At 42.7% G+C, this 15299-nt stretch overlaps 1 protein-coding gene across 7 annotated transcripts in view; it reads right to left on the reverse strand.

Moving 5' to 3' along the window:
* The window catches only part of STXBP6 (syntaxin binding protein 6), a 128467-nt gene extending 122512 nt beyond the window's left edge, over positions 1-5955 (reverse strand). For 2 of the 7 annotated variants that reach the window (XM_072865293.1, XM_072865295.1), the window contains exon 1: positions 5481-5931. The gene's annotated coding sequence lies outside the window, so the exon portion shown is untranslated. Of the gene's footprint in view, positions 1-5480 lie in introns of all 7 variants that reach the window. The other 5 variants (XM_072865300.1, XM_072865299.1, XM_072865301.1 and 2 more) reach the window with 4 other exon arrangements.
* Between the last annotated feature and the right edge of the window lie 9344 nt (positions 5956-15299).

The raw sequence follows: 15299 nt of genomic DNA on the forward strand, positions 1-15299 counted from the left end.
TAACAGAGTAATAGTAATGTCAATAATGGATCATATTCTTTCTTTCTATATATGATTAATGATGATGACCTGAGCACTGTGTCTCTTTAAATGAAGAGAGAAAGTTGATATGCTCAGGTAATGGCCCACGAAGGCAAACAATTCAAGAGGAAGCTTAGGAACATCCTAGAACTTCTATTAATTACCAAGAGGGAGTTTCCAAGTGTGGATTGCGTATGGCCAAGTGTTTGTTCTTCCCCTCCTCCAAAATACACGAGCAAGTGGAAAGGTAGAAATGAAATTGAAACACTTTCCAATTTTGCACTTCAACAATCCTGAAAAAAATTGTAAGCAAACTTAGGGAATTACAGTTTTGGTTCTGTGAGCAAGTAATTGCAAGATACAAGAGAGTGTTTTCTAAAACAGCCTGCATGCATAGCACAGAATTGCCTGTGGAGAGGAGACCCAAAACCAAAATGAAGAAGTAACAAGCTTGTTGACCAGCACAGTTACCAAGAAGAAATGATGAGTATTTATAAGATCTCTTTTGCAGATGAATTGCAGGCAAACACCAAATTCTATAAAAGTTACATTTCCAATTTTACCTTATGGTGATGCTTCAAGCAAAAGGAATTGTTTCCACAGCAGCACAATTTTATTCATGATTTAAACAGGTTTATTTTGGTTCAGTTTAACTGGAGTAGGCTACCTTCCTGTACTGAAATCTAATTCAAAACAAGTTTCTTATTTATTACTGACACAGGTTTAACTGAACTGATTTATGCAGAGACAAGACAAACTGAACCTATCCAGAAACCTGTTTTGCAAAGTCTCTCCATCCAAAGTGCTCCACACAGATATATATAATTTGGGGTTTTCCCCTATTATTAACAGATCTGGCTGTAATTACACCACATGAGTTTTATGCTACTTGGAAAGTTCATGGATATAAAAAAACACATGCAGTCTCCAGGAAAAGATAATGAAGGGAAAGTATCTGAAGTTTACCACACAAGATAGCCAAGGCGGGAGGGGGAATGGGGGGGATGGGGACGGACACACAGAAGAAGAGAGACTTGGAGCTGGCACTGTGTTCATGTCTGCAGCAAGACTAGAAACAAGTTTAAAGGGCAAGAAAGAAAAAGTTAGCTTTCAGTCCTGGACTTTAATCCATATCAGCTCATGACAATATAACTTTTAATAACTTGTGTTCATAACCATTGGTAAGAATTCTGCACTGCTGAGCAATCTTAAAGACTCATAATGCTCCTGTTTTATTAAGGAAATCAAAATGCTACAGATCAGAAACATCTACATTTTTTCCCTTGGGGCTACTGTCGTTGCATTACGACTAACTGTAATCTACACATCAAAGTCAGAAGCTCACAACATTAAACACACACATGTATAAACCTAGGTCTTCCAAGCCTCAGAAATCCAATGTAAGTGCTATCTGATAAAGAACACAGCCCGCCCTTCCAGGAACATCACGGTCCAAACTGCTCCCAGGCCTGCAGCACAGCCGAGAATCCTTTCCCAACACTACCTGCCAAAGAAAAATTATGAAAAGGAAAGTAGGAACACGTAGTATTATTGAACTGACCTACAGTCATGCAATCCCATTTGCAAAGGAATCAGTATCTTTTATCTTTATGACAAAGAAGCCCCACAGCATCATCTGTGTCAAAGACCTCAGGTGCAGAGGATGTCTGCCTAAGCTTAAGATGGAAAAAACCACACCGTAATGTTCAACTATGAGCTCTAGAGTGTCACAATGAACAACACAGGCAAAAGTCAACTGGGCCTCCACCAAATGCACACTGGAGAAAGAAAATGGACTACCAGAAAAAGATTTTTCTGGATGGAGGGAGGGTATTGGCAGTTTTAAGAGTTTGAAAACAATGATTTTGTAAAATGGTCTGGTCTCTTTTCTCCCCTCAATTACCCAGTGAGTACATTTCACAAGTTTATTTCTGCTATACATAGCCTCAAAAATGCATTTGCTTTCTGAGAAAACATCATTCATTTCTGTGATAGCAGCTTACTCAGATGAAGGGAGGAAAAAAAAAAAAAATAGTAAGAGGCAATGTCCTTCCCCCCACCCCCCTAAAACCAGATTTCTCCCCTTCACATCACAGACTAAACGCTCTACGACATTGTTTGGACAGAAAAAAACACCCCAAAAACCAAGAGTCCCTTCTCTTGCCAACACATTTCTTGTTTTGTATTGTTGTTACTATTTTGCTCTCCTTTTCTCCAAATTTAAGAAATTTGCCTGGGATACCGAAAAAAATGGTATAGTTGTACCCTATTAAAGATTTGTATAACCAAGGAATGCTATACAAGAAGTAACCAGAAACAATCAGGTGATGTCTGTTAGCACTGATGAGATACTAGAGTTACCCCAGTTAGTGTGTCCTGACTCAGAACAATAGTCAAACCAAAAGCCTAAATTTAAACATGCTTCTATACAGTTAACATAGCACTGCCTGCTGCAGTCATATGCAAAACTGTATTAATGAATTCACTGGCGTATCTGGCTACAATACAAATTAATGCCAAGGCTTTTTGGTTCGTCCATTTTTCAAATCCGTAACATCACTAGAGAATGCCAATCAAGGACTAAGCAAATTAAGTGTTTTCCTGAAGGGCTTGATTTGTCTCTGTACACACATTAGCTATAGCATTCCTGTTTGGTTAAAAACAGGAGGAATCAATTCGTCTTACCATCACATTATCCAAACATAGGCTTCCAAAACTGTGATTAAAACATTTTTGTACAACCTTGGCAATGTTAACTTACCAGTTGTACGCTGGAAAGGAACATTAAGTTACAAAGGAAGAAAAGAGAAAGAAAGAACAAATGCACTATTATTTAGATAGCATACCTCCCCCCAAAACAGACCAACAGCTACTATTTTCCAGAGTCAGCATTTCACAGAATTTTATTCGTTTATTAATATTTATTTATTCATTTATTCATTCATTTATTAAACAAAAGTCATCTTATCCCGTAGTTTTTAAAACGGCATTTTTTTTTAAGAAAAGGTATTTTTAAGTTCTCTAAAATGTATGCTTTATTTGACTAACAACAGTACAAACACAAGAAGTATCTATTGATTAATTAATCTTATTTAAGAATTAAACTTCCAGTATAAGTAGTCTGAAGTAATGTAATTAAAAATATTCAACTAGGAGGGGGGGGAAAAAAACCCTTCATACTGAGGATTTAATAAATAGCCTATTTTTATATTATCCTCACTGTCTAAAAATCACACATGCACACAAGAGTGAGGTGACCTGAATATACAGCTGGAGGAGAAAACAAAAACTATTTCTCTTTGGGCCTTCCAGAGTACACGTTATTGCGTTATCATCACATTTCCTTGACTCTAGCTGTTCAGATCCAGACTGCGTCTAGAGGGACATTCAGAAATGTGAAGATAAATGAAATGGAGATGAGAAATCAACGTGTGCAAGTTACAGCAACCTCTGTCCCCACAGCAAACAGTCTTACTCAGGGCTAAAAGAGCCCTTACCTTCTGTAGCATAATTCTTCACAGACCTTTTTCCACCTGGAAATTCCTTCACCTGGGGATGCTGTCACAAAATGGTGATTGGGCTAACTCCCAAAACGGTGCTTTCACTCCACACTAAAAATTTCATGTTTTTTTTAATTTTCATTGATTTATCTTAATGCACCTTTAAAGGTGCCATCCAACTTCTATGGCACATTCTTAAAGAAAACCAAAAGTACACACAAGGGAAATTGGTGTGGCATGACTACACCGTAACTGCATTCCCCCAGGCAGAAAGGCCCTAAAACATTTCACTGAAAGAGACCTTTTTCAAGTAATTTATCAAGCAGACTACTGTCAACCCCACAGGGGATCATTCTTCCTAGGGGTGAGAAAGCATAAAATTATATTTCATAGAGGGTGGGGGAAAAAAAAAATCCCAACTCAGTGTCATGATTATTCACACTCATAAACTACCCCAAGTATTTCTGTTGTGTTTGTTACTTCAAAAAACACTACGTTTGGAGTTCTTAAGGCCTCATTAAAATAGCTAACTACACTTACAGAAAAATTCAAGAGTCAAAGGGTGCTTGGGAACGACTGATGTGGAAAAGAAACCTATGACTTGCTAACTCAATGCATCACCAGCAAGGTACAACTTCCCTGCCCTCTGCTTATTCCTCTCTTACGAAAGAGGCGGCAGATCAGAGACCCGGTCAGACCCATCAGACTACAGTCAGATGCCATAGCTTTGATGAGATGTCATAATCAAAAGAGAATCAAGATACCATATTGCCATCTTCCAGTATTTCAGGATGGAAAAGGGTAAGGTCCTGTCCGCCTCAGTAACATTAAGCACAAAGAGATGCCCAATGATCCCCATCACATAAGCAAGAACTCTTAAAACTCTTAAGAGAGGTATCATGGGTTTGTGGAGCCTGTTCAAGCACCGAAAAGCAGTAACACTAGTTCTGACTCACAAAAGGAAAACAGGCAAGCTGAAGACATCCTAAAAGACAGCTTATATTTAGAGAAAGATAGAGGGATTTGCAAAGTGACGTAATTCCTGAAATGTAAACTCCTCTATTTGACAGAGGGCAAAATAAGATGAAAAAAGAATAATACAGTTATCTAAATAATGGTAAATGTTTCCTTGAACTTCAGACTTCAGCAGCATCAGTACAACACGAGAGGATAAGGGAGACAGACATTGCAAGTTTTACTTTTCCATTAGCAAAGCCAGTTCAAACAGAAGGCAGGGAAGGCAGTGGTGGCCGTTTCACTGAACTGTCAAGGTTACTCCTAAAACATTGCCTTGGAAGGAGACCAGTAGATCCGCTTAACGTTTGCTGGCCGGTTTTGTGCTGCTCTTCACCACCCGGAGAATCGTCCCAGGAGGAACGACGGGGGAACGACCACTGCCGGGCTGCATCAGCGGCTCCCGGCAGCGCGCAGGCTTTTGGGCCGGTGTCACAGCAAAGCCTCCTGCTGGGGGGGGGGGAGGGGGGTGACTGCAGGGCCGGGGCGCACCCCGACGCCCCGCTCCGACAGAAGGGAAGGAGGGCTGCGCCGCCAGACGCACGCCTCGCCTCGCCTCAGCCGCCCGGCGGACGGGCTTCGACAGCGGCGGCCGCCGCCGCCCCGCCGCGCGGCCCGGGAACAGCCGCCTCCCCTCGAGGGCGCAGACCCGGCTGCCTCGGCTCGGCACCCCGAGGGACCCAGGGCGCTGCCGGCGCCGGGGTCGAGGCGGGGGACGCCACTGTGGAGTTAATCGTTAACTCGCTGCCCCGCTGACCCAGAGAGCTCCTCCCGCGGGCGCCGTGGCAGCCGCCAGCCCCAGCGGGGCGGGCGCGGCGCCACCACCGAGGGAGCCCCCCCCGCACCCCACGGCTCCGCGGCGGGCGGCACAGCCCACAGCCCCTCGCCCGCCCGCCCCACGGCGACCACGACCCGCAGCACGGGGGCTGCCGCCCCCACACGTACCTTCCCGCCGGCTCGGCTCCCTCCCCTCCTCGCAGCAGCGGCGCGGGCAATGCGCGGAGTGCCGTGTTCCGCCGCGCCCCGCGGCAGCGGCCGCCGCGCTGCCAGCGCCGAGGCGTGAGGGCGGCCCCACGTGCGCCAGCTACGCCAATCAGGGCCGCCCGCGGGCCGCCCCCCGCCCCCGCCGCCGCCGCCGCCACCGTCCCGGGCCGCCCGCGAACCGGCGGCGGGGCGGGCGCGGAGGGGCGGGCGGGGAGGCGCGGTGGCAGCGAGGGCAGGAAGCTGGTTTGGGAGGCAGGAGGAAACAAGCGCGTTGCGACGGGAGTTTGGGATCGCTGGAGGGGAGGGAACAAAGAAATCCCAAACGCTGCTGATCGCGGGCTCCGCGCCGCTTCCGCGCCCGCGGGGCCGCCGCGTAGCCCGACTGGCGGCGGCGGCAGCGCCGCACCGCGAGAGCGCACCGTGGGAGCGGACCGCGTGCGCGCACCGCGCGGCGGCCGGGGGAGGCCCCGCGGGGGCGGGATCCCGCCGCGGCCGGAGCTCCGCGCCGCTGGAGCGGGCGCTGGGCGGGCAGAGGCGCCCGGCGCCTGGGTTAAAAGAGTTTAGACGGACAGACGTCCAGAATGGCTTTCAAAGGCACCCTTTTAGCTCTGTCGTGAGTTTTGCAGCGCTAAATGTGCCGAGGAAAACAGAAACACGTTCACACCTTGGCACGGAAAGCCCGCCGTGCAGGAGGCGGGTCTGGCTTTTCCAAGTGGCCCGAAGATAAAGCAGCGCGAAAGAATGGCTGGAGAGCCGTAGGTCCGTCAGGTGTGGGAATGAATGGCTGCTTAAGCCCATCGTGAGCTTCCTGAAAGGCATTACGTTCTGCTAAGGCATCACACTTCAAATAAATAATAGCGGAGGGCTGTCAGTCCACACTCAGAGGGTAAGACTGGGAACAAATTCCGCTACTGTGCTTTCTACTTTGGATATTAGTGAGATGTCCAGCTTCTGTGCCACATTGCTAAAAGTGCTGTGTGTTCGCTGTGGCAATACTGGGAAAGTAATGCTTGAAAACAATAAGCTGCTCAGTAAGAAAATAAACATTCCTAACATAGCAAAATATTTTTGTACTTTATTTTACAATGTTTAATTTATAACACTGCATTTTTGTGTGATTGTCAACATGAATTGTAGTCAGTACAATTTCCGTTAGTTAATGAAAATGTAAGTTGATCGTTTGCTCAGCATGTGTGTATTTTGATCCCGTCATTTAACCTAATGGCTGTGGATGTTACAGAGTGGCAGTTGTTCACTACCGCCTCGGTTTTTCAGTCCGTTACACTCAGTTATATTGCTGCGCCTTTAGGTCTCTCTTAAAAATGCTCTGAAGTCCATTCAATGACTCATATTAATTTCTATAAATTTTGCATTGATGGCATGGAAAAAGGCCAATCTACTTCTGTCGCAGGCAACAGCCTCCCGCAAATGCCTTACTGACTCCCCATCTTATATATAAAGAAGTTCAGCCCCCAGTGGCCTTCAGTTTTCCCTGTATATCAAACATAAATTTCAAAAAGATAGATCCCTTTTTTGTGTGAGTCTGGTTGCCAATAGAGTTCAATGTCTCCAGCATCCATGGACTTCTGGCCAGATGCACAGCCATGAAAAGAAAACAGGGAAGACAGGCCACAGTTTTGGAAACAAGGTTACTTTTTCATGTAGTAGTAGGGGCAATCAGAATCTGAGCATTGAGACCTTCAAAGAGTCCATCACTACCTTTTTTAGAAAGATAAACGTGGGAATGTCCTGATAGGTGATCCATTTTTATCCACTATCTAAATACCATGTATTTTAAAATGTCATTTTCTAACTTCTCTGCAACCATAAAGACTAGTAATACTGAAGCTGAGATGGTTGTTTAATTGCCTGATTCCAGAAACCAAGAAGAAAAAAGCTGAATATGCATTCGGGAACACTAAAAGTGACACTTTTCAGTCCTTCAACCTTTTATCCCTTTTCTCTTGTTTTAGTTCTAGTGTATTTTGGTGAGGTTTTGTTTGTTTGGGGTTTTTTCTCTTTTTTTTTCCCCCTGTAGTATCTCTGCAGGCAATATATTTCAGATAAGAGTAGAACTTGAAGTCCAGCTTTTATTTTTGCAGCTACTGAAACCTTTCAAATGTGTCTCATTTTTGCTTCCATCATCTTTTGAACTGGTAGTATTTAATTTTGCTAAGTAGATTGTTGCTACTAGAAATGCTAAATTGTATCGATGGACTTTGGTTTATATTTAAGCATACAGCCTATAATTTACAATGACTTGTACTGTTCTTGTAAAATGTCATCTTTGCTGTCCTTGGGCTTGTCAGGCTGAGTGGCATACTTGTGCTCAGCCATTGTTCTCCTCCTACAACTGGATAAATTTATTAGTTAGACAGATTTAGCACACCAAAACTGTCCAGCAGATTTCAGCCTTCATGCCAAATGGGTCTAGGCAAGCAAGTGGGTTTACACATATAAGTAGCCCTAAACAACACTAAAAAGATCTGTCAGTCAACCATGTAAAATAATTTGAGTGCCTAAGGGTTCTGAGAAGTAATATCTGGTGGATTTAAATGAATAAATTTGAGACATTAATGCTCACAGCAGTGTGCCAGACTCCTTCACAGAGTTTGCCATCTTCATAGTAGAACGGGACATGTGCTTGTGTCTCTCCTATGCCAATTCACAGTCTGTTATCTCAGTACAAACTAGCCTCACCTCTAACCTAAACATTCCTTGCAGCAGTCTCTGGCCAGGAGGCAGAGCTTAAACCTGGGAAGTGATACTGTCTTAAACCATTTTAACTAATTCTACCAAAGCACATCTCTGAGAGCCATAGTGTTTGCAGGGTTGAGATTCGAGAAACAAACTCTGAGCTTGCCTGTATGTTCTGTAATCCTGTGGGATCAGGGGGGAGGTCCAGATTCAGAAATGTTCACTTTCCATCAGGTCCACCAGAATAGAGGTGAAACAGAGATATTGGTGGTTATCTGGGTCTAAGACTCATCTATTCAAAAGCAGAACTTTGCCGTTGCTCCAGGAGCACACGAGACTGTGGAAATGGCTTGTGTGCAGGATACTTAAAATTACATTTCAGATAATAAACTGCTTCCAAGAAATATAACCTCAGAATTTAGGCTAAAGAAATGTCATGCAGGCCTGGAGACCAGGAAATCTAACTATTATAGCTATGCAATCAAACCAATGGAGTGCCTAGGTGTGTCACTGATAAACAGCTTGATAAAGGACTAATGAGCAGGATGTCTGTAGTCCATCACAGCACTAACTATGCAGGACACCTGAAGTATGGGAACATAAGAGTGAGCTATTTATAGCTCAGTGGGCCCGTGACACCTCAGGCCATCAAGGAAGAAATGCAAAATATAGATGGGCTCATGATCGAGGGGTCGGCTTGACCATGGACACTGTTGCAGAGGTTATCCATGAATGTGAGATGTGCTGCCATCAAGCAAACCAAGCGGTTAAAGCCTCTGTGGTATGGAGGGCGATGGCTGAAATATAAATATGGGGAGGCGTGGCAGATTGATTATATCACACTTCCACAAACCAGCCAAGGCAAGCGCTATGTGCTCACCATGGTGGAAGCAACCACCGGATGGCTGAAAACATATCCTGTGCCCCATGCCACCGCCCAGAACACCATCCTGGGCCTTGAAAAGCAAGTCCTGTGGCGACATGTCACCCCAGAAAGAATTCAGTCAGACAATGGGACTAATTTCTGAAACAACCTCATAGACACCTGGGCCAAAGAGCATGGCATTGCCTGGGTGTAACACATCCCCTATCACGCACCAGCCTCTGGGAAAATCGAACGATACAACGGACTGTTAAAGACTACACTGAGAGCAATGGGTGCTGGGACATTCAAACATTGGCATACGCATTTAGCAAAGGCCGCCTGGTCAGTCAACACTAGGGGATCTGCCAACAGAGCTGGCCCTGCCCAGTCAAAACTTTTATGTACTGTAGAAGGAGTTGAAGTCCATGCAGTACACATAAAAAACATGCTGGGGAAGACAGTCTGGGTTACTCCTGCCTCAGGCAAAGGCAAACCCATCTGTGGGATTACTTTTGCTCAAGGACCCGGGTGCACTTGGTGGGTAATGCGAAAGGATGGGGAAATACGATGTGTACCTCAAGGGGATTTGATCTGGGGTGAGAATAGCCAATGAACTAAATGGTATGATGTTAATTGCTATATAATACTGTGTGTCATCACTTTTATGGTTGCTATATGCCATATCAATGGTATTTCAGTAAGAATCACCCAGATTCATGAAGAACGAACTTTGATGAAACCAAGCAAAGTGCAGTGGTGATGGAACCAGAACTGGCTTCAGCATGCAACAGTCCAACACCACACACCATCTCTCCTGCCCTGAAGGACCATTATGACAGATGGAGCCCAAAGTCATGGACTAAATGAACTCAACGGACATTTTAGAGGGATGGCCCATAGACCAAGGGAATGATATCTGTGTGTATATATCAAAAGACAGGAAAAGTGGTGGTGATTAATTGGGATGTATTGGAAAGGGTAGGACCTGGGCATGATGTAGAAGGTATAGAATAAGGGGTGGATATTGTCCTGGTTTCAGCTGGGACAGAGTTAATTTTCTTCCTAGTAGCTGGTATAGTGCTGTGTTTTGGATTTTAGTATGAGAATAATGTTGATACCACACTGGTGTTTTAGTTGTTGCTAAGTGGTGGTTACACTGGTCAAGGACTTTTCAGCTTCCCATGCTCTGCCAGGCGCACAAGAAACTGGGAGGGGTCACAGCCAAGATAGTTGATCCAAACTGGCCACAGGGCTATTCCATACCATATGGCGTCATGCTCAGTATATAAACTGGGGGGAGTTGGCCGGGGGGCAGTGATCACTGCTCGGGGATGGGATGGGCATCGGTCAGTGGGTGGTGAGCAATTGCATTGTGCATCACTTTTTTTGTACATTCTTTTATCATTATTATTATTATTATTATTATTATTATTATTATTATAGCTTCCTCTGGTGTCCTATTAAACTGTCTTTATCTCAACCTACGGGTTTTACTTTTTTAATTCCGATTCTCTCCCCCATCCCACTGGGGCAAGGGAGGGTGAGCAAGTGGCTGTGTGGTGCTTAGCTGCCAAATGGGGTTAAACCACGACAGTATTATACGGGAAATAATGTTCAAACATAATATTTAAAGATATGTAGCATAAACTCAGTGCACAAGGCTGCTAATGGTAAGTGCTGTTGTTCATGCTTAGTGCATAGCTAAAGTCATTAGCCAGTTTAAGTGCTTGACAGATGCAAGACAGGGGTAATAACTGGTAAGAAAGTTCATGATAAAATGTATTGATGAACTATATGGAGAGGGGAGCTGTGTCCTGGACTTTTGGATTTCTCAGGCTGCAGTGCTATGGGAGCCAGAATTGTGCTCTGCTGTCACCTGCATATGGTGCTCCTCTTGCTAATTGTCCTAGCCCTCAGATCAGAAAACCCCGTGTGGCAAATCCAAGTCTGTGATTAAAAGTAATGGGGTGAGTCGAGGGACTTGGTGGATGGCAGGGGCAGGCTCTAGAGCAGCCGGTGTTCCTGTTGCCTAGTGAGAAGGCAGCCAGCCTCGAAGAGTCAAGAGGTGGGGTCTGCGGAGAGCTGACAGCAGGAGGGGTAAAACCTTGTGCAGCATAGGTAAAAACAGAAACTAGTCGTCTGTGGGGAACAGGCTGTATACTGCAAAATTACAGCATATCCCCAATGTGTCATCTGAAGGACCATAACTCTGTTTTTCCTTCTGCTTCAGAACAAAATAAGCAGTATTGCTTTTTCTAATGATGAAAGAATGCATCCACATGTAAGAAAGTAAATGGACAGAACTGCATCTGTATCTTCTAAAAGGTACAAATAAATTTTTACCATAAAAGTATACTTCCCATCACCCTTGCTGAGTCATATTTTCTTCCAGAAGTACTCAGTATTAGCAAGTGTTGCTTTAGAAAAAGAAATTTGGTACAATCTGATCCACAGAATTAATATAATTTACTAATATTTGCAAGAAAAACAGTATGCATCTACGCACTGCAAAATTGGTAAGTGTCTATTAATAGATACAGACTTCTTGGTGATAAGAAGGTCATTTAACAAATTGCTCCACCCCTTTGTTACCCACGGAGGGAGCATTCAGGAATTCTGCGCTTCCTCCAGCAGCAGGAAGTATTGGCAGGTAGCAAAGGAGGCATTCCTTCTCTCTGCTCTTTTGGACTCTTCCTTTCCCGCATAATAAAGATCCCCCAAATACCTTCCTGAAAGTATTCCTTCTATGAGGCTGAAAGAACAACCAAAAGAATTGAGGCTCGGAAGCAGGTCAGACTGAACAAACAACACTTACAGAAAACAGCCTGGATACGGGATATTCCACAGCAGCATCTATAGGACATGTAAAGCAAAGCAAGTATTTAATTGAGGGACTCTCATCTGACAGAACCATAAAACAAGAGCAGGAAGTTTCAATACTTCAAAATATCAATAAAAGTCCAGTATGTGGAGGATGCTGTTCTACAAGATTGTTTTATCTTTCTTTAAGACAGACAAAATGAAGCACCACAAAAAGTTGAATAATATTTCATCAGCATTTTTCTGTTCACTCTGTTTCTTCACTGATATCTTCTGATATTTATTCATTCCCTGTTTACATTAAAATTAATATCCCTAACTGCAAACTCAGGTCTCCTCTAACCCTCACGTCCAATTGAAAATGAAAATGTTTAATTAAGTATGAGCACTGTCCAAAATAAATAGCCCTTACTTTAATTAAGATAACATCAAGATTTATATCTATGCATCTATGAGTGGAAAATCCAAATTACTGGGGTACATTAGAACTGTCCAACTTCCTAAAATGAGAGTACTGGAGCTTGTTGTCACAGAACGTGCATGGATCAGTTTAAAAATAGCCATGTGAGAATGAGATGAGGAATTGTCTTCCATGACCAGTGATATCTCAGAAAGCTTTCAGACACACAGCAAGGCAGTGAGGAGCACAAGTGAGCCTCAGAGGTCTCAGAAATGTTTGTGACATTTTCCTAAATTTTCTGAAAAGGTGCATTTTTCTGAAAAGACATACAGTGAGTTAGGAAGCAGCGGGAGCTTTAAAGGAGTTTGATTAATGCATGCTTATAGGACTTGGAAGATCCTAGCATTTTATTAGATCTGGTTGGCTTAGTCACTAATTACAGGTTTCTCTTGAACAGCAGATAAAATCCATGCATAATGTTTATGATTACCAGGGGAGTGACGTCATATGCTGCCTGGCCTAACAAGGTATATGACTTGACCACAGAAATTCTAGTGTGATTCGTAACACAGTATGGAGAATACAAGATAAAATTATATATCATTTGCACAGCATGCCTTTCTGTTTATCATCCCTAAATGGCTGGTATAATAGCCATGTGGAGACTAGTGTTAAAGATCATGGGGTTGAGTATGAAATTCAAGGACTTTAGAAAGGTTAGAAATATGCTTTCATAACAGTTAATTTAAAAATTTTTACAATTGAGTATTTTTTTCTTTGGAGTCAAGAGTACTTAGAAAGTTTATAGCAATTATTTGAAAAATGCCCTTCATGGCAAAGTGGAGAAAAAGCAGACAGCACTAGATAATTTACTGTGGTGCCTGTACAAAGCACTTGTGTAATATTTTATCGGCTCTGTAGTATTCTTTCCTAAATCACGTCCCAGATTAGCTAATACAAATATGTTCTTCCTTAGAAAAAATTTTCTTTTCAATTCAACTCGCAGCTGTGAATGAAACAAAAAGAAAAATCTGATTGTTTTGGGAAAGTTTTGTTCTTCCAGAAAACCATTCATTTTATTTTTTATTATTGCAGTGATTATAGACCCTAATTTTGTTTAAGGTGTAAACCATTATGTGGTTTTATATTTGAAATATAAAATGTACATGAAATGTGTTTTCCTGAAATTCAATATTGTATTTGAAACAGCTTAGCTTGATAATAATGAGGAGGAGGAGTTTTAAAGACCATGTAGACAAGTAACTGAAATACGCTACGTGCTGGAGGAAACATTGAAAATAGATTTTTGAAAACGGTAGTATTTTTATCAATATTATGATGTTGGCTTCACAATTGTTTATGAAGATGCAAAGTTTTCAAAAGCTCCTCAATCTGACTTCTATTTTTGCATATGCAAATGACAAAATTAAGGTCAATCTACCTTGGTTTTCAGTTGACTTTGAAAGATAGCTGAATGCTGTCACTTGTGTGTGCAATTGTCTGGATCCATAACTAATTACAGATGCGCACACACATACACATGCACACATCCTAAATTCCAATTTTCTGAAAAAAATTGTTAGCAGAGTCTTACATTCAATTTGAAGAAAAGTGTAATCCTCTGAGAGACTCAAGGCTATGAAAAGAAATCCTTACAGCAAATTGGAAATGCAGTGGAATCCATATTTTATAACTCATTGTAACTCAAAAGAAAGCATCATATACTTCATGTCTCATTATGACTCAGAAATAGCACAGGACCTTGTACTTCCTACAGGTGCCAGAATAACAGTCTTACTGATGTAAGTGGAGCTCTGGATGAGAGCTGTGGATAATATATGTTCCAGAGTAGTGGTAGGCACTTTTGAAGATGAAGAGTGTTTTTAGTGGAAATCCACAGGTAATGACAGTTTAAATTCAACATTCTAAACCAATAAACAGAACTATACAGATTTTGGCAATTAATATGCATAATACTCTATGAAGTATATTCTGACTTTTCAAGAGAAGAAGTGAGGCCCAGAGATACCAAAAGCTGCATCTTCAAAAGTGATCTCAAACTTCTTGGTGCCTCAGACTTGAAGAACCATTTAAAATGCCCAAAATAATATAGATGAGAGAGAAGTGTAAAATTAGAAATACTTTTTAAAAGTGTGACCATGATTGCACAGCAGCTGGTAGGTCTGGAAGAGAAGAGGCTTTGGTCTGTAACTGTGCTTTTTTTAAGAGGGGTTGCTTTTCTTAACAGGTCTTACTGATGTAACTATAATCATTTTGCCACAACTGCAGTATTGTATATAGATACAACTGGAAAGAAATTATTGGTGATGAGAGTGATAATACACAGGGAGGGGTTGCTCAGAGGGGCAGTGGAATAGCCATCACCGGGAAGGCCAAGTCTGTCTTTGAAGTTAGCCCTGATTTGAGGTTGGACGAAGTGACCTCTAAAGGTCCCAACCTAATTAAATTTTCCTGTGATTCCATGACTGAGATGAAGAACTGGGAGGAAGCTCTGTCTGAGGCCAGTACAGAAATTCCAAACCTGCCTGAGAAGGTATTATCCTGACATGTCACTGGGGGTGCATGAGGAGGTGAACCAGGACTGTGGCAAGCTTTGCGAAGCTCTCCTCTGTCCTTGTGGTGGTCAGATCTTTGGTAGGACAGAGGATGTTTCTTGTAACCTGCCATATAAAATTCTTCAAAGAACCACTATTGTACTATCTTTTCTAAGTAACTTGTGTATTGCTGAATCTTCAAAGTGGGAATAAGGAGTAAGAAAAATTGCAAGGAGGCATTTTATTGTAAAAAAAAAAGTGAAACCTCTGCTTATAAAAACTCATCGTAGGCAGGACACAATGATAAGGCATGCTTTTGAAATACACACTGAACTATAAAAAATTTTCACTCACCAACATTGCTGCTTTTTTTTTTTTAATAAGAATCATCAAATAAAACCATAAAAATCAGAAAATCCATATCTGCAGAGCAGTTGATTCAG

Source organism: Ciconia boyciana, chromosome 6 (genome assembly GCF_034638445.1).
Source record: "Ciconia boyciana chromosome 6, ASM3463844v1, whole genome shotgun sequence".
NCBI lineage: Eukaryota > Metazoa > Chordata > Aves > Ciconiiformes > Ciconiidae > Ciconia > Ciconia boyciana.